Below are 18982 nucleotides of genomic sequence, written 5' to 3'. Positions count from 1 at the left end.
ACAGCAAGAAAAATAGTCTGTGATCAAAGTCTGCCTGAGTGCTCCTATGGTGGAACCCTCTTGTGTACCAGTCTCTGAGGTTATGCAACTTGTCTGGGCAACAGGGTCTAGTGTGACCCACTGAGCTGCTTGTCCCCAGCCTCTGGTCTTGTTCAGGTTTGCTCCTTATTATGGTTTCCATTTTGCAGCTCTGACTGGTGTGGGCACTGATGTGCTTGGCTGCTCAAATCCTACTGAACATCTCTTTATACTGGAAGAGGAAACCATAATTCACCTGAACCTACAGCACAGTGAAGCTGTAACACCTACCTCTAAAGGACTTTTACTGTATCCTGGCTTTAGCCTCTGCTAAATCTGGGCTAGGTGATTTGGTTTGCTGTAGTACTGGAGATATATCACGGAGGTTTTAGGATGAATCTTGTTGATTACTGTGTTCAGCTGTAAGACGTATTGCCTGAAACCATACAGATTAAAAGGAAAGATCCCAGCCTTTTGCCTAAAAATACAATCTCCTGCCCAGTTCATCAGGCCAGGAACAGATTTCATGACCTTGGGCAGGAGGTCGAGAACTCTGTCTCTCTTCTGCTGCTGTTAGGGAGGGACAGGTTTAACAGGGCATTGCCCTAATCTGGCACTTCTGACTTCCTATGTCTCTCCAGAGAGTGAACTTAGGGTTTGGTCCTCAGCTGAAGAACTACAGTGAGGGTCTCATTGCAAGCTTTGGGATTGATCTAACTATAAAGAAAGCCCAGGCCAAGGAAAATCAGGAGGCTGCTAGCCAGGAAATATCCCTGGATAGGAAAGGAACTTTCCAGAGTATATTTTCAGATCCTCAGCTTGTATTACTGGACCTGGTTCCATGTTTTGAGAATTGTACACTTGAAAATAAACTCAAGTGTAAAGGAGAGAAAGAATTTAGTCATGGTAGCTTAAATTCTCTTCTTTTGAACCATGTGAAATGTCAGGAGAACAGGAAGCTCTCCCAGGGGTAATCCCATCTGAGACTCTAGCTGCCTCTGAATTAACAAAGTCCCCAGTAGTCTGATACCACAGGATGCAGATGTTTTAGTTCTGGCAAGTAACATGAAACTGCAGGCCAAGATCATGCTAAATTATTTTTTTTTTATACACGTTGCTCTCTATTTTTTTAAAAAGTTAAATACTTACCCAGACTATAAGCCTTGTTTAGAAATGTGAATGACTGTGTATTCTCCTGCTGGCTTGGTAATTTGGTAGATGTTAACACAATGTAAATACAGCACAAATACAGTTTGGCATGGTGTTTATAAGGACATATGGGAACTATCATTTTTATGCAACCTAGTACTGGGTTTAGTGCTTCTGAAGGGCTTCTGCTTTGATTGTGTGTGAGCTAGACTATAGTGGGAATGAATTATGAATAGGAGCAAAATGTGCATGTCTTGTAAACATGGCAACATCGAAAGACCCAGATAGATGGGTAAATGCTGTTCAAAGCCAATACAAAAAAGAGCAAATCTAAGGTCAGATGGCAAAATCTTTGAAATGCATGACGGAGTGTTTTTCCCATTCACCGGAAGATTTGAGAATATTTGCCTGTCATGTTACAGAGAGAACAATCATTGATACTGCTTGTCACCCTAGACCTGTTCTGGCCCAGAAGAAAGGTGGATTGCCAGCTGCAGATACTACAATAAGCCTGTGAGTTAACTGCTAGTGATTTGCTTGTACAGCAGAAATGTTGGATATCTGTTGCCAGACAGAAAAAACCCCTAGGAATGTGAGTATGAAATGCACTGCCTGAATCAATGAATCAAAGTTGCCACAATCTTAATTTACTGCATATGGGACGTTTAGACCAGCAGGGTCTTCCTGACCTTTGCTAATATAACATGTTGCAGAGCATCTCTCTGCATCCCATGACAAAAGATGAGTGTATGTATGCAAGGCAGAATGCCAGCAAAGGCTTCCCAGTGCTGCTGTGAGGGTGTTTGCCAGGAGAGAATGGCTAGATGACACTGAGGATGTACCAGGCCTCAAACTGCAGGGGGCAAAAAAAAAAAAGACAAACAAAAGTTATTTACATAATGGTCGCTGCAATCTGACTTGGAGGAGATTCCTTCCTGTCCCCAAATCTGGCAGTTGGTCTAACTCTTTCCTTTGGGTGAGGAAAAACAAACCAACTGAGCGTGTGGAAGGCTTTTCAGTGCTGGGAGGAATCCCGCCCCCCCCCCCCCCATTCTACACCAAAGGTTGGTCTTCACTTCTTCTGTAGAAGGTGAAATACTTTGGGTGCCCAAGCTTATGGGTCAGAAGGAGAAAAACATCTCTCGTGGTCCATACCACAGTTGGAGCAAGTCAGAGAAAAGTTCATTATTCTGACTTTTGCCTGCAAGGGACAAGAGAGCACCATTAGGAAGGGTGACAACACAGGGTTTTTATTAGGCAAAAGGAAGGTTTCATGCAAAGCCAAGTTACTTTCATTGCTATGGAGGCTTCATGGCACTCTAATTCTCGGGTGTGGGCTCAATCCCCCCATTGAGACTTGTTTATTCCAGAGCTCAGTAGGTTTCTGGGAAGTGCTGTAATAGCTGGGAGGAGATCCCATGGAGAGGGTGGATTCTCTCGAACACATGCTGTTTAACAATGCCACTGTCTGCAGAGGAACAGAAAATAAACAATGCAAAATCCCTGCCGTAAACCCTGCAGTGTGCACAAACACCAGAATATGAATAGCCTCTCAGAAGGTGGCTAGTGCCAAGCAGCTTTGCTGCTATTGTTTATTGTGGCAGAGGAACTAGAACCAGCCCTTCAAAATAGGCTAATATTGCCCATTCATAATGGGTTAATGGTTTCTGCAACTGAAACTGAAGTATAATGGTTCCTGGTGAAATGAGGGAAACATCTGTAGAAAGCAAGTTTGGAAGCAGTAAAAACTGCAATGAATTAATTTAATTTTATTCAGACATCTCAGGCAGGGAGAGCTAAGGGCCCTGTTTGAATAGCTGTTACAATTGCATGCAATAAATGCCGAGGGATTGTCTCTGAGGACTGATCAACTAAGCACCAGGCAAAAGAAGCAGGTGAAACCAGTCAGAGGGATGGGAGCAAAGTGTAGTTGGAGTGGCTCTGAAGGTCACACAGAGCAGTATGAGTGGCTCTGCAGGGGAAATCAGATGGGAGTAAGAACGTAACATCAGTGCCATCTGCATTTCTAGGGGTGTTTTACTTTGGGTTAGTTCTGCTTTGGAGGACCAGTCCTTAGGCTTGGATGTTGGTGGTTGGAGTGCATTTGGTGTGCTCTGGCATGTTTCGCCCAGTCTAGCTTCATCTGACAGGAGTCCAGGTTGCATCCTCCAAGGTCACCCTGTGATGTGAACCAAAGGCAGTAAGTGGGGACAACTGGGAAATCTGCTTCTAAAGCACCCTGTTTATCTGAATTTGGGTGTTTGTGTAGATATGCTCTAGACATGCTAAGGTATGACTGAAGATGGAAATAGCTCCTGGAGCATGCTGGCTGCATATCTGTAAAGCCCAAGAGCATGTGTTTGGGCTGAGAGGGTGCAGCATGCCTTGATCCTGCTAACTGTCTCTTTTGTGTTTGTTCTTCCCCTGTAGGTCAGTTGAGAGAAGATTGTTTTACTCTTCTATCCACAAGCTTTGGGCAACCTGTGGGGAATTTGTGGCTTTTGGAAAGCAGCTCCCTGAGTCTTTGACGTGGCCACTGAGACTTATATGTGGACTCTGGAGGAGAATTCCAGCTCTTTAGTGGTGAGTCTGAGCATACTCAGTGCCTAGGTGGTAGTGCCTCTCACTTACCCTATACTCATCCATCCCAACCGTTTGCAAGGTCACTTCATGCTTAGAGCAGAGAAGCAACTGCTGTATCTGAGTGAATTGGAGACAAGGGCTTTCCCCAGAGGAGCCAGGTCACTCTAAAATATGATAAACAACACCTATGCTAATTGCAGTGGAAAAACTGAAGCAGCTTGTGCTGGGCTGCTTTAGCAGAGCAGCTGGGTTCCAAGCTCTGGAAAAAAAAAAAAGATGCTTAGAAGGGAACAGTGTCTTCTGCACTCAAGGGCAGTTTCCAGGTGAGGTTTTTTGGAGATGTTTTTAGGAGTTGCTGGGGACAGAAGTGACATTGTGAGCCCTGGAGCCTTTTTTCTATGCACAAATGTATCCCGTAGTGAAGATCAGTTTATCAGTGCTATTTTTTTTTTTTTTCCTTTTTTCTCCTAACATATGACACCCACTCAGGGTCATATGAAGGAGATGTGGGTGGTATGTGATAGGAGAGAGCCTGCAACCTGCAGCTGGCTCTCCAGCAGGGTTTGGGTACATGGAACATTCCCCGCTGCAGCACCTCCTGCTCCAGCCCTGTTGGGCCAGTGTAGCTGAACACAGCGCAGGGCAAGTGGTGGTGTGTTGTACCTAGGTGAGGTGTGACAGGTTTGACATTCAGCACCTTCTGCCTCAGCTACTGATGTCCAGCAAGAAGAGCCACTAAGGGGATACTCAGAGGTGAGTAAAACAAGATGCTTTTCCCTGAAGAGCAGCAATGTAGCCCAGCCCTTCTGCATCACTGTGTAGTAAGTACAGTGGCAGTGGCATCCAGCAGATATCCAGGTCCTAAGCTTGGCTGTAAGAAGATCTCAAAGCTTAGTGATACACCTTAGAGCTCTTCTGCTCCTCCCTAGCAGCAGGCACTCTAATGATTAAAGCTCTGAGAGTGAAGATTTAAAAGCCTGCAGCTGCTGCAGGTGATTGGAGGTCAGACATTTGCAACCTGGTGCAGGGTTACACTTCTGCCCATGAGTTCCAGTGAGCGTTATCCCAAGGTAAATGAATGCTGTCCAGTTGCTGCCAGGGTTCATGTTATTCTTGCCAAACCATGTCTCTACGGGCTCCATTGCAAACTAGGTTCTGAAATGAAAAGAGCAAAAATCATGAGGACCCTTTTGGACCTGAACTGCAAGCATGGGAATACATTCTGTTTGTCCTGCAAGTTCTCCAGCAAAAAAGAAAGCAAATACCAGCCTGGAAATAGCTTGTTTTGACTCTTCAGTCTTGCTAGAGTGCAGACCAATACTGCTTGCCTTGCTGCAGTTGTGCTCTGAGCTTGCTACCAAGGACAACCAGCCATATATTTCAAGAAAGCCATGGTAAGCCAGAGAAATGTACCCTTGAAATGATGCTAGACAGGCTTTTGAAAGTTCAAGAACTAAGAGGTCTGGATGGATGAGAGAATCAAAAATCATTGAAGGATTATTTGGCCTCACAGAACCGACCAAATTCTGGTTATTTGAGGGGCAGATATTTCTAATTTATTCTTTAAGGTACCCCTTCACTGAGTTATTAGACATGCCTGAGAGTCTGCCGCAGAGAATACCTTGCAGAATTAGGGAAATTTTATCTCTTCTCAAACACCAGGGAGGTGAGACATAGGGAGACTAAAATCCACATCCTCAAAGGAATGTAGATTTGTAATTTGCACTGGAAACTGGTGGAGATAGCAGGATTTCCCTAGGGTTAGGGTAAAGCTGATTGACTTTTCTGGTGTATAGGCATGTAATTGATTATCTTGGAGGCTCTGGGTTTAAGCCTGCCTATAGGGGAGGATGGAAATGAGCTGGTGTCTCCTGAGCTACAATCTTCCCTTGCCTGAGTCACTGCTGCTGCCCATGATGGTGTTGCTTACCCTTGTCTCTGAATCAGCTGATTTAAGCTTTATGGGAGCCAGGTGGGAAAAAGCTCTGAGTTTGGTAAAATTATTACAGGCCTCTTCTTTCAGACTCAAAACACAAGACCCTTCTCTTACTTTTCCTGTTATCGCCTCATTTTCAGCTGCTCAGTTTGGAGAGCCTGGGCTGGTCTTGCCTCTCCTTGCCTAACCTCTTGCAAACAGCCACAAATTTTTGAAAAGGACCCTGGCTTGTTCTGCCAGCACTCCTTAATTTTGCCTTTCCTCCTTGCAAGCCACACTGGAGCAGTGCTTTGCTGTTCTCCAGGAGGAAAAAAAGTAGGTCATGGTGTCATGTAAGGCAGCTGAGTGTTAACATGGAGCCAGGCGAGCAGAGCAAAGAAACTGTTGGATTGGAGATGAATGACCAGCTGTGCAGGATAAACAGGGATGAAGGGATTGATTAGGGAGTGCACTGGGAAGCGCAGGAGCCGCCTGTCCTGGTACCAGGTGAGCAAGGCCATGGACTCCCACTGTGGCAGGTCAATGCGCCCTCCCCTGACACAGGTGAGTCTAAAGCCCTTTCCCTCTTGAAAAGCTTTCCTTGCTCTTGCAAGCAATGCTGGTGGTTTTTTCCATTGTTTTCTCCTCCCCCACCCCTCAATTTGGCCCAAATAGCCAGTGCAGAAAGCATGAGACACACATGGAAAATCACTCTCAGCAGTCCAAAAATCCTTGGTTGCAAATCATCTTAATTTTGTTTTACCCCCTGAATTTTATAGATTTGAGTCCCCTGGTTTATTTCATTTGTGTTTTATTTTTTGTGGAATTAACATATGAAAAAGGAGGGGGGTTTATGTCCTCCAGCTCTCTTGACTCTTACCCAACATTACTCACTGGGCCTGAAATAGATTTGTGTGGAAGATGGACTCAAGCCTGGCCTTATCTCTGAGGCAGGATTTCAAGGCACCCTAGTGTTTAAGGAGAGAGATTCAGGTCTGGAGATGTGGCTTATTCCTGTAAGTGCCCCTTAGTTTGGGGTACTTTTACAATTTGGTGTGGATGGTGATCTTTGCTACTTGTCTAATTTAGAATTTTAACTCGTTTTTTTAAAAATAAATTTTTAAAAAAAGGTGGGTGGCAACCATGAACATTTCAAAGCAATGCCTGCTGAGAGAGTTCGGGGTGCTAATCTTCTTGCTGTATTCCTGTAGGCATAGTGATTATTTTTCATTTTCAACAGTTGGTTTATGGCATTACTATTGTCATCCACTCTGAATTTGTCCTGGGTCAACACATGCTGCAGGGTTCCCAGTCCTTCAAAGTACATGAAGCAAGGATATAACCACTTGTCTCTTCACCAAGTCAGAACTCCCAAACCTCAGCTGGGGGGGAAGCACACTGGGTGGAAGTGACCCTGGATTAAGGAAGGCTGAAACTGTCAAAGCCTAGAAATTAGTGTCCTCTTTGAATTTGAAGGGCACCGCTTGTCCTTGAGTTACCAGCCTGATTTACTAGAAGAAACAGAATCAGCACATGGTGGTCACCTATGTAGGCTACTCGTTGCTTCTACCCACTAGGTGTGAGCTCAGAAAGCAGTTTGAAACAGAGTGCATGTCAACAAAGTCCATTTTATGCTCATCTCAGCTGGAGTTTCTGGAATGTCTGTATTTTGCAAGCAGAATATCCCAACTTTCATCTTGCGTGGAAGATTTGGAAGTATCTGGAGGCATAGCATGGTTACGTGGCTGTTCCGGCCTTTGCGAGACTGGGATATGGGAATGGTGGTGTTTGGGGTAGTGAGTGGGGTGAAGGGAGCCTTTTGGAAGCAGCAGTAGATGAAATTAAAGTACAGGTAGTGTTCATATTGCTTCCTCAAAGGTCTTTAGGTCTTGTATTAGGCTCTTCCTAATTATTTTGAACGTTATAAATCCAATCAGGATACTGAAAGGGGTTCACCCAAACCCAAGAATTGTGTTTTAGTGTTTGCCCTAGTAGCTTCAACTATTCATCAAATAAGTTTAAAAGACTGGCTGATTATTTCTTACCTTCTGTTTCTCGTCACCAGGAGGTATTCTGATATTCAGCATTTCGGAGGGCTCTTGTGCCATATTGGCTCTCTTATTTCTTTCTTCTCTTACTCTAAATGTTAGGAATTGCAACAAAGTCTGCCATCAACTGTTGGCCTAGATTCTAAATACTGACCCACATCCAAATTTTTGGTTCCATTTATTACAATGGGTGGAATTAATTCTCTGGATTCAAGTACAACTAGATGAATCTAGATCATAATTCTGGGCATTGCACCCAAAAAATATGAAGTTCATTTCCCTTTATCTTCTAGTTCTATTGAATAACAATAGTCCAGTACTAGCTTTTCCTGTTCAAAATCTATTACAAGTAACCTCAAAGGCCAATGAAGCCTATAAAGAAAAAGCATGACAACCCCTAGGAGAGAACAGCACATCTTGCAGAACCAAAGTGGCAGAGGAAGGTGGCAAACTCAGGAAACTTGCGAACAATCCTTTCATTTTTTTTTTTTTTACCTTAGTCTCTGGATTTGGTATTTTAACCCACATTGGATTGGCTTGATTACCAGTTGACTGTACCTGTCATGAAGTGCATGACAATGGTTTTGTGTGGATTTTTTTCTCTAGACAGCAGCTTAACCATTGCTTTGTCCTGCAGAAGTGATGCAGGTTCTGTGTAGTACCTTTTCAGTGCAGGGATGACTCTGAGGCCAATACTTCTATGTTGATGTGGAAAGAACAAAAGTCTGCTTAATATCTGCAGTGAGTCTGGGTTTGGTGTTCTCCTGCCTTAAAGATGGCTCCTCTGTCAACAACCCCAGCACAAACTAGAGAACAATGCTGCTATCTCTTTAGTGTGGAAGAGAGCTTAACTCTGATTCAGTAGCATCAGTCTGTTTCTTCATCAGGCTGAAATTTTGAGTAGCCTAGAACTTTTAGGTTAGTTACTGTCCTGCTAAAATAAAGACCTGAGCTCATGAGTGACCCTGTGGTGAGACTGTTGCATGACTTGTTCACTTTTTGGGACTGATTCATAAAATAGGCCCAGAGGAAACAGCCAGGAACACATGCTATTCATAATAATGCCTCCAGAGAATAGATAATTTCTTTTTTTCTTCCAGTGGTATTGTCAGGCTTCAGTGTACTTAAAAACAGACCTGGCACAGAAAGTACAGATAAGTTAATGAAAGGTTGAAGATACTTTTTTCTTCTTAAAGGTTAATAATAACTTCTAATGAAACTCTTTTAAATTGGGACTCTTTTTAACATTCCTTACTGTAGTTCTGAAGAGCTTTGACTGCTTGCTTCCTGATCTTGAAGAACAGAAGATAATATCTGGAGTTGCTATGTAGCTGCAGGAGAATGAACAAATCTTAGATTTGTGAGGGACCATAAATACTCATGTAGTGTCGGGACAGTCAGCTGTAATTCCCTTACTCTACCCAGTCTTGGGGAAACAGCTGGACCATTGTGTGCAATTTAGTGGGTACATTTCAGGGAAGATGTGGACAATAGGGAGATGTCAAAGGAGAACAGGGAGAACAATTGTAGATCTTGAAAGCATAACCTCAAAACAAGGGGAAGGGAGAAAAAAGCTGACTAAACTAGAATTAAAATCAAGTACAACAGAATTTTCCAAATATATAGAAAGACACTTCTCCATAGCAATGAAGATAGGATGGGAAATAATGCACTTAAATTGGAACAAGAAGGAGCCAGGCTGGACATTTAGGAAAGCTTTCTAGTGGTAGATATTGATGCATCTGTTTGAAGTATCTGGGAATGTCATGGGGTTCCTGGTCACTACAGGTTTTTAAGACTAGGTTAGTAAAACATTTTAAAAATAACATACCTCATGTTCAGCTACCAGAAGTGACCAATATTTGCTGAGGCCACTTTCTAATAACTGTCTAATGCATCCTTCAAACTTTTTGAGTCATAGGAAGCTTGTTTTCACTATCTTTACAAACCTTAAGCCTTAGAATAGTTTATCTTAAAATAAAGCATTTTCTCTATCTCCTCTATTGACCAGCAAATTTTGGGTTGTGTTTGCAGATACCACGGAGATGGTAAACCAGGCAAAGAGGAGGTGATGCCTGAGACCTCAGCTGAGATGGGTGATTTGAAATCATGTAAGAGGAAGCTGAGTTACTTAGCCAAAATGTAATTCTCATGGTGTCCAGTCTACATTAACCCCAGAGGGAAATGTTAGCTGGTTTTCCCAACACTGATGCTTATTAGACCATGAAATACTTTTCCCTCTGGGAGATATTTAGATGTGAATTGGACAAAGTGCTGGAAAATGTAGGGTCCTGTACACTTTGGAGACAACAAGTTCCATACAGTCATACCCAGCATTCAAACTGGGTTCAGCTTCCTATTTTGTCACTGATTTATTGTGTTCTTGTGTTGATTTTATTTTGAGATCTACCATTGGGAAGAGCAAGAAGTGCTGGGATACTCTGACTGGAAGGTCTGAAGGGGTGTGGAACCTAGTTCTGTTTTTTCTAGTTTCAAGCCAGTGTTTCAGACAGACTGTGTGTGCAGTTTAGCAACGGTGATGCTGAAGCAGTAGACTTAAGTAAATAAATACCTTTGTCTGGAAGTTATTTAAAGTCTATAACAAAACTGTGGGCTAGCAATTAGTCTCAGGTGCTCTGGCAAAGTGCTTATATCTCAGTTGACTCCCTGCTGTTTTGCTTTTAGAAGGCAGCATGACATCTGTAACAGCTGTATAGGGGGTTATTTCCATCACTCAGCCATAGAAGAGGCAGTAATGTAGTGGGAACGTTGCCTTGTCTTCCATATTGGCCTAAAGTAGGTGTCAAACTCCTCTTTGCTCAGAAGGTAGTCATGCCTGGTCTTTCGCATCAACTACAGAGATATCTCTTCAGGAACTCACACATAGCTCTGCTCCAAGAGCAGTTTTCCAAGTGGCACAGGAGGCATGCGGTCTGGTATCATCTGGCTCCATTTTTAGTGCTTTTAAGAGAAAAGCTTAAAATTGGTTAGAGGTTTTTTTAAATTCCTTATTCTCATGTAGAATTACTACTACACTCTGAAGTGCACTGTTTGGACTATTGGCATGGCTAACCAAGCAACACCACGTACTTTGTTCTTAGCATGTCCTCTCCAGATTGCAAGTAAGGAGCAGGACTGCAGGCTTGCCTTGACTTCTGAGTGTGCACCCAAATGTACTTGAACTCTGAAGACATTTAAGCAAGGGTCAAGATACATGTATAAAAAAAATTGTAACACTCCAAATACTCCTCAATCAGTGGCTCAAACTCAGAGGTTGGAATTTAGGCTGATGGTGGGATTTCTTTTGCATATAGCTGTGGATAACACATAAATGGATCTGAAGGGACTCTAAAGAGCAGAAAAATTATCTAACCTAGTTTATTCCGGTGTTCCCATTTGGGAAAGGCAAAGCTATGGAACCCACCAGAGCGCCTTTTCAGGTTTTTTTTCTAGGTTTGCAGATCCAGTACTTCTGGGTATTTATTTTCTTTGCCTGGTTTTGTCTGTCTTGCTTTTATCCTAGCTTCTCACAGCTTTTGTAGACTCTGGTTTGGGTCTAATTAATCTGTACAGTCCTTCAGCTTTTGGCTGTCTGTCTTACAAATCTGTGTAATGAAGAGATAGAAGAAGCTCCAGGAGGTTTTCTAGCTTAGCGTGACACCATACCAATATTAACATCTGAATGTGTGACCTTGTTAGCTCAGTATACACAGAGTTGATATTTTTCTTCTAACAGTTCAATGCATTACTTATTATTAATGAGATGTGCTGTATGAAGCAGTACCGTTACACTTCTCACAGCTGGAAGCCTTACTGTGATGTTAACTTACACTCCATAGGATTTGGGGAGAACTTCAGCCAAGGCTTAGAATAAAATTCTGGAAGCAAATGATCCTGTAGTGTGGTGCTAATGTTGTATGACACCCCATAGCTGTTGTATCAACAGCTTATGAGCAAAATTCTGAATTTGTGTATTAAGTACAAGCATCCTTCTTAGTGTTCTAGCTTGTTTCTTGTGGGACTTGTTAGAAGCCAAGTTAAGCCTGCTATTTCCAAAACCACCGGGCAGAAATTAATGAATCAATAGAGTAAATAACCCACTGCTTATTTCCTGAAACAAAGAGCACCTGTAAGGGGTAGCTGCCTGGCAGGAGTCTGGTGGTGCTTTTAGACATATAGGAATGTTGGGACTGGGAAGAGACTAGGAACAAGTGGATACACAGACCCAAGTGTAAGCATAGTTTGGGCTATGAGACCTTTTTGTCAGGTGTTGGTGCCTCTTCAATGCCTCTTTCAGTTCCTTGATAATAAGCCCATGTTCGTGTGGGATCTGACCTCAGGGGAGGTTAACACTTCTCCTACTGAAGAAAGCCAAGTCACACTCCTTTCAGCCTTGGGTGTTTGCTGTTGCTTGTGAGGCTGTTTCTATTTGTGTTGTCCTTTGGGTGTGATGCCTGCAAGGTGAGAATTGCCTTAAGGTTGGTTTGTTTGGTGAGAGAAGGGAGGCCTGTTTGTCAGGTATGTTCCCTTCTGAACTTCTTCAGTTTTTGCCAACTTGGTCCGAGCCCTCAGGCTGAAGAGGCAGGTGTGAAATGAGGTGAGCTATAAAAAACAACCAGAAACACATGGAGTAGGCATGTGAATGGGGGAGGAGGAGGTTTGTTGCCAAGCCTGGGTGGTGTAGAAGGCATCAAGGCTCTGGACCTGTGTTTCTGCAACCCAGGGTATTGCTGAGGTCTTGTATGTGCCTCTTGGAAATGCTGCAGCAGATAGCTGAAGGGCAGGGTCTCTTGTGTGAGAGCCCACTGGCTGTGCCTGGGGTGAGAGAGTCTGCTTTTCTCCTTGTCTTTAGGGATTTAGTCTGCCTAGAGCAGAACAGATAATGTGGGAACTGCATAACCAGCTGCCACACACCTGCCTTTCCTCTCTGAGCAAGCTGCCAGACTGGAGCTTTCTTGTTAAATGGGCATTAAGGTCACCCTTGAAATCAGTCTTATGCTTGAACCGCAGCCCTTGCATTTGCAAGGTATTGCTTCCTTGCAGAACCCCAAGGAGCCCCCATAGACACAGGCATCTTTAATGTTGACATTGCACGGTGTTGGCATAAATGCTTTCCCTTCTTAGACACTCTACTAGTAATACTAGATCTGAGTCTGTGTCAACTTTATGTATTTGAGTGGTTCTTCCTTTGGAGAAGTGGAAGTTGCTTAAACAACTTGTGACTCAGTTTCTCTGGCTGTAAGATGCAAATGAGAAATGTTGGCTTTCTAGATAACGAATGGGATTTTTCAGTTTGGGAAAACTGATAAAATGTTTGAAAAAATGTTGGCTGTTAAAATGGTATGAAGGTTAATGAATAAACTCACATTCAGTCTTTGACCATAATAGGGTATAGCCATGCAGTCATCTTCAGTCTGATGGTGGTGGGAGCTCAATCACAGAGTGGAGAAGGGGCTTTTAGTTTCTAACAGAATATGGATTCTTTGTAGCGAGGTCTTTGCCCTGCTCTTGGGTAATACTGACTCTCTTTGAAGACTTTGCATTTGATGGCAGTCTTCAACAAAAGCTGAACCAGAGGCAGCTCTCAACAGAAATTTGGGGTAAGATTGCAGAAGAATGAGCAGAGTTATTTCCAGTGAGTCCCTTCCCAACACTGTGGCATGTAGTTGGGATCAGTGGTGAATTCTCACAACAAATCAAGAAATACTTTGCGAGATGCCATACAGAGCTGTTCCGTGAGTGACCTTGCTATGCTAGGTCACTACTACCCATCGATGCCAAACCATGAGTGGGGTTTAGTGGATGGGAGAGGGAGGTAATGTGGAAGAGGGATAGTTGCCCATTGGACCACTACTGGTTGTGGGATGCTGCTGATGGGTGACTGCCAAGGTTACATGGGAAAGTATTTTATTTATCATTTAAGCAGATAAATTATTGCTGTGTTGTCCCAAAATGGTGTTTCATGTGTACACTTTTTTCCTGAATAAAGCTACCCTTGTCTCCTACCAGGCTATGCATTAACAAGTGGAGGAACAGTGCCTGGCTAATGATGCTGGAGAGTAAGAAAATGCAGCTATTCCAGAAGAGCAGGCAGGTGCACAGGGCTGGTGTTCACCATGTTTGGTACTTGTAAGAGGGAACTTGTGTGAATCCATACATTATGGATGTTGGCATCTCCTGGAAAAGGGCTTATAAACCCTAGCAGTCAGCTTGATGGCAAGGATTCATTCTGGTTGGTCTGCTGGCAGCACTGGCTGCCTCCAAAGTTATGCCTGTTTTCCTTTGGAAATATTTTCAGTGGGCTGTTTTCCCAGGACAATTTCGCCTACTATCACCTTCCATCCTTCCTGTCCGCATAGTCCTTTTTTAGACCAAGAGAGGGGAGAGGATGTTGTCTGTAGCAATCAGTGTTATAAGCATGCCCCGTACGCTTATTTTGGAAGATTAACAGCTCTCACTGTCACTCTGTAGAGGAGACAGAGACATTACCTCCCTGGACATCTTCCTGCTTCATCCCCAAGAATAGGACAATCTTGTCTTTCACCCAGCTACTCTGCACTGCTGAAGAGAGCAGAAACGAACAGAAGTTGGAGCAAGGATTCACTATGAATCATGACTCCTTGCTTCCCCACCCCAGCTCATCCTAGAGCTGCCTGGAGGCTGCTCCGGTGTAACACTGTCGGCAAAATTGCACTCCTGCCACTTTTATTCCTTGCCCTGGCTTGCCCTCTCTGCTGGAAACTGCCAGGAATCCCCTGCTACATATGCAACTGCGGGGGTGATACAAGCACAGCTTTGTGTTCAACATGGCATTTAGAAACTGTTTTCCCATTGCTTATGATCAGAGCAACATCTGTCTCCTTGTTTACAAGGATGCAATTGTAAGATGATCAGAAAAGCTTGGTTTCTGTGGCTGCCACTTATTATAAGTACTGAAATGCATTCCTGCACCAGCAGGAAGAATCTCATAATATATAGATAGACCTTCTAATCTGTTCTGCATTAGCAAATGATGGAGACAGTCCAAGCAGCAATAATGAAAGCTAGTCCAATAGAAGGCTGTCAAGATCCTTTTAGCTAGAGCTTGGTCATTTAAGTTGGGCTCAATACTGCCCTGCATAGCTCTTGGGCACTGAGGTTTGGCCTGGGTGGGGACTACGGATCCCTGCATGCACTATTACTAGCCCTGTCTGGGACAGGCATGCTTGGCTGGGCTGTTCCAGTGTTGCTTCCTTCAGTGTGATGCTGACCATAAAAGGTCTAAATGTTGTCCCTAGTACTGAAGTGAGAGCCACTGGCTTTGACCTTAGTTTGAACACATGCATGTTCACGGACATGCTGAAGCATGGACATGTAGTTGAGTCATGCATGAGAACTGCTTGTCTCAAGGAGGCAATTGTGATTGAGTCTGGGGGCACCCGGGTTTGGTGTATCTCTGACTGTGGCCACTTTCATCTTCTGCCTGCATTTGGGCATAACCCATGACTTCTGTAGCTCTTTCTCAAAGTTTCACCTACTATTTCCCACTTACTTTTCCCAATGAGCATCACTCTCCTGCTGCTGATTGCCTGTTTTCTATACTGCCCTTTTCAGTTCCTTAGCTCTGTGGTCTCACCCTTGCACAGGGGGATAAGGGTTACATTGGTGGGCTTCCTTAAGGAACAGTGGTTGGATAAAGGGGAACATTTTTCAGGCCTCTTGTCTTTTAATGTGCTTGGACACATTATGTATGGCATCTGTGGGATGTCTGTGTCCACTTTGCATGGCTATTTCTGTGGGCTTAGAACTCTTCACATGTCTTCCCCTTTTTTTCAGCATTATGATCTGCACTGTTCGTACTGCTTCTGTCTTCATCTATTGCTTTCTGGTGTGTGAGAACAGTTCCCAGCTCTTCAAGAGCTCTACCCCACACCTAGCAGATAAAAAGGAGGCATTCTGGGCTGATGATGTCCCCAGGACTAGAGCTGTCGACCCATGGCTGGCCAGTTTTCACCTGAGGAAGCGGATAAACATGTCTGGGTAAGCCTATGATAACTACAGAACAAATGATCTGTAAAGGAACAAAAAAAAAAAAAAAAAAAAAACCAACAAAAAAACCCCAGAGCATTTTCCTGCAGAAAACAACTTGACTTGCCACTATAATAATGTGGGGGGCAGTAAGCAGAGATGGATTGTCCAGATGTTTTGCTCTCTTTCAGAGTAAGAGTCTGTATGCTAAGGGTGTTGTTTGCAGAAAGCTCTGTTCTCTTGTCAGGGGAGTAACTTAAATGTCTGTGTCAGCTCTTCAGGAAGTATTGTGTCAGTGGGAGTGTAGAGCCTCCTGATCTCTTTTAACTCTTTGACCTTTCTTAAATTCTCTGAGTTCTCAGAAAACTAAGATTAATTGAATGGCTTCAGATATTCAATGGGAGCTCATGCTGCAGTGACCTTACCGATTGCCACTGACAAGAGCAGGAAGAATAGTAATTTTGAGCTTCTACAGAAGCAGCTTTTCATCGCTGTGTTGGAGACAGATCTTGTCCCATGGGTAAGGAACATGTTAGTGCGTGGAAGGAGGTGCTGTTATTTTCAGCAGTTTTGGAGGTTTGACTTGCAAATAGAGATATTTGGAAAAAGCTAGCTAATTAGTAAGTTGACAGTAGATGGAGAAACATAGTTGCTGGCCTCTTTAAAGGTGTTCATTTTTGGTGCAAAGGCTGTACTGTAATTTGAAGTGTCTTCTCTGTGGCCTGCTTTGTTTAAGAGAAGGAAGTATTGACTAAAGAGAAGGTGGCATGTTTGGACAGGATGCTAGACTGGAGCTCAGGAGATATTAGCTGGATTTTTAAGTAGGCTACCAATGACACATATGACCGCAGGCAAGCCATTAAACATGTTTGTGACCTTGTCTATCTTATTTACTTGAATCTCGAACGCTTTGGAACAGAGTCTGCCCTTGCTGAATGTTTGCAGAGTGTAGTGCAGTGAATCTGCTTTCTGGGCCAAACCTTTGGACACTGCTGTTACACAAGCAGTAGATCACACTCACCTGTTTCAACTGTGTCATTAGTCTGCAGAAATCCATAACCTCTGCTGAACTTCCTCTGCACTGGTTTTACCAGCTGCATGTTTGGAAGGACTGTGTTGCCTAGACATGGCAGAGGAGCTGACAGGCTGCATCCCATTATCTTTTAAGTATTTGTGCACTTTCTTTTAATGTGCATGGGCAGTGCTGGCTGCCTTTTGCCACTGTCATAAGCAAAGCAGTCATTGCTCATCTAGGTAATGTGTTGTGTCCTTACAAAGTCATTGGCACAGATTTCCCTGGCACTGGGTTTTACCTCAGTGCCAGATCCCCTCTGTCACCCCAACAGGTTGCGGTGACACCCAACAGTAATGCTCTCCGTGATGCTGATTCTCTCCTGATGCTGGGAGTATGTCCTTATAGATCTTTACTGCTTGTCTCCAGCAGCTTGCAGGATTGCAATCACTTAACTACATTTCTTTAGAACTGTTCCTCAAGTCTACCTTGTTCTGCCAATCTGTCTTTATTCCTATCTGGAGTGTAAACCCTTGGAGAAAGAGGTTAGTTGTGTTACTTCTGCTGTACTCAGTCATAGCTTGTCACTTGGTGGGGAATAGCCTAAACCTTCACTCACAGGACAGGTTTGATTATATTAGGCAGGCCTAATTATAGGGCAGCTATGATCTCAGGTGCAGCCTCTAAGCACAATAGTAATATACATAATAATTTGGGTAGCTGCATATGTTCTGAGACCTCATAATAACCAGAGGTGGAGCAGGTCATATTTTGACTTTCCCTGAGTGTACATTTTGGTGGATGCAATGGGGGATGTCTGCAGTGTGCTTGCCCTATTAAAATTGCTTCTATTATGAGATTTCCCATTTGGAGAAGTGATTACGGGTGCAATCTCCATGTAATACTAGTTTGCACTCTCCTGATCCTACAGTAGATATCCTGTTATGGACCCGAGTGCTAAAATTTGCTTCCACAGATTTTTACTCTGCAGGCTGCTCAATAAAAGGGCAATGTGAATACCGGCCACTCTGATGTTTTACTCTGTGCAGTACAAACATAGCATTAGCCCACTGGCTACTGTATCTACCAACACTAATTCTTGTGTGGCATACAGCCCAAACTTGCAGCAGCCCAGCACTGAGTATGCAACAGCTGCTGGATCCCTGACGTGGTTTAGGATAGGTGATATCACTGGGGAAAATACCAACCAGGGCAGAGAATGGGAGCTGGTATCAGGGGAATCAGTAATTCAGTTAGTCTGTGGATGGCCATAAAGGATCAAGAAGTTATGCTGACAGAGCAAATAAAGTTCATCTTGTGCATGCTAAGGAAGTTGCTGCCTCAGACTAGGACATCAAAGTTCAGTTTTGTCATTCCAGGTGAATTAAAGAGGAGACTCACACCCTCTCTCTGTTCCTTGGCTAAGGCCGTGTCAGCTATGTTGTGCTCATGCCTACCAGAGGAGTATTAAAACTGCCTCTCCTTGACCTTCTCATCTGTTTTACCTTTTTCCATTCAGACGTGCCCAAAGCAAATCCAGAGTGCTGGATGTCCAGGCATATCTGTCCACCTCTGGCTGGAATTATAACAACAACGTTTACTGGTGAGGGATAAAGCAAGACAGCCTCTCTGGTTGCTGCTGAGAGTTGAATTTAGGTGCGCAGACTGTGACCCAAGCTGGAAGGTTAACAGTCCTGCTTTTGGGTAAAGTGGTATAATACCTGCAATGTCCAGAGGAATTTAGCTTGGTTTCTCTTAAACTGTCAACGTCATGAGGCATTTTATGCCATTCTTAGGTTTGCAAAGAGAGTGAAAGAGAGAGTACCATCTTACTAAGTAGAGGGTCCTGGGGGGTAGAAAGGAGGCATTTTTCTCAAAACTTTGACGTGTGGCACACTCCCGTTCTCCTCCACGCAGCTGATGCCAGCAATACAGATGATCCCTGCTGGCATTTCCCCTTCCTTCATTGTCAGTGCATCTCGCTAAGTCTTGTTTCAGCCCTGTAGTTGCATTTTTCCCGTGGCTTCCCTCAACCCTTCCCCTCCGCCAGCAGTGCCTCAGCCCGCGGGCGGCCTGCGCAGGGGCCCCTCCAGCACCGGGAGAGCTCTGGCGGGGGGTGGCAGGCCAACAGCCCCTGCCATCGGGCAGATGGGAGATGCCTACTAATTAGATTACCTTGAACAGATTTTAAATAATTGTGTTCAGATTAGAGTTTATTTTCTGCCTAGCTCCATACTGAGTTCCTCAGTC

This window comes from Athene noctua, chromosome 8 (genome assembly GCF_965140245.1).
Source record: "Athene noctua chromosome 8, bAthNoc1.hap1.1, whole genome shotgun sequence".
NCBI classification, from domain to species: domain Eukaryota; kingdom Metazoa; phylum Chordata; class Aves; order Strigiformes; family Strigidae; genus Athene; species Athene noctua.
This window is presented reverse-complemented; position numbering follows the sequence as displayed.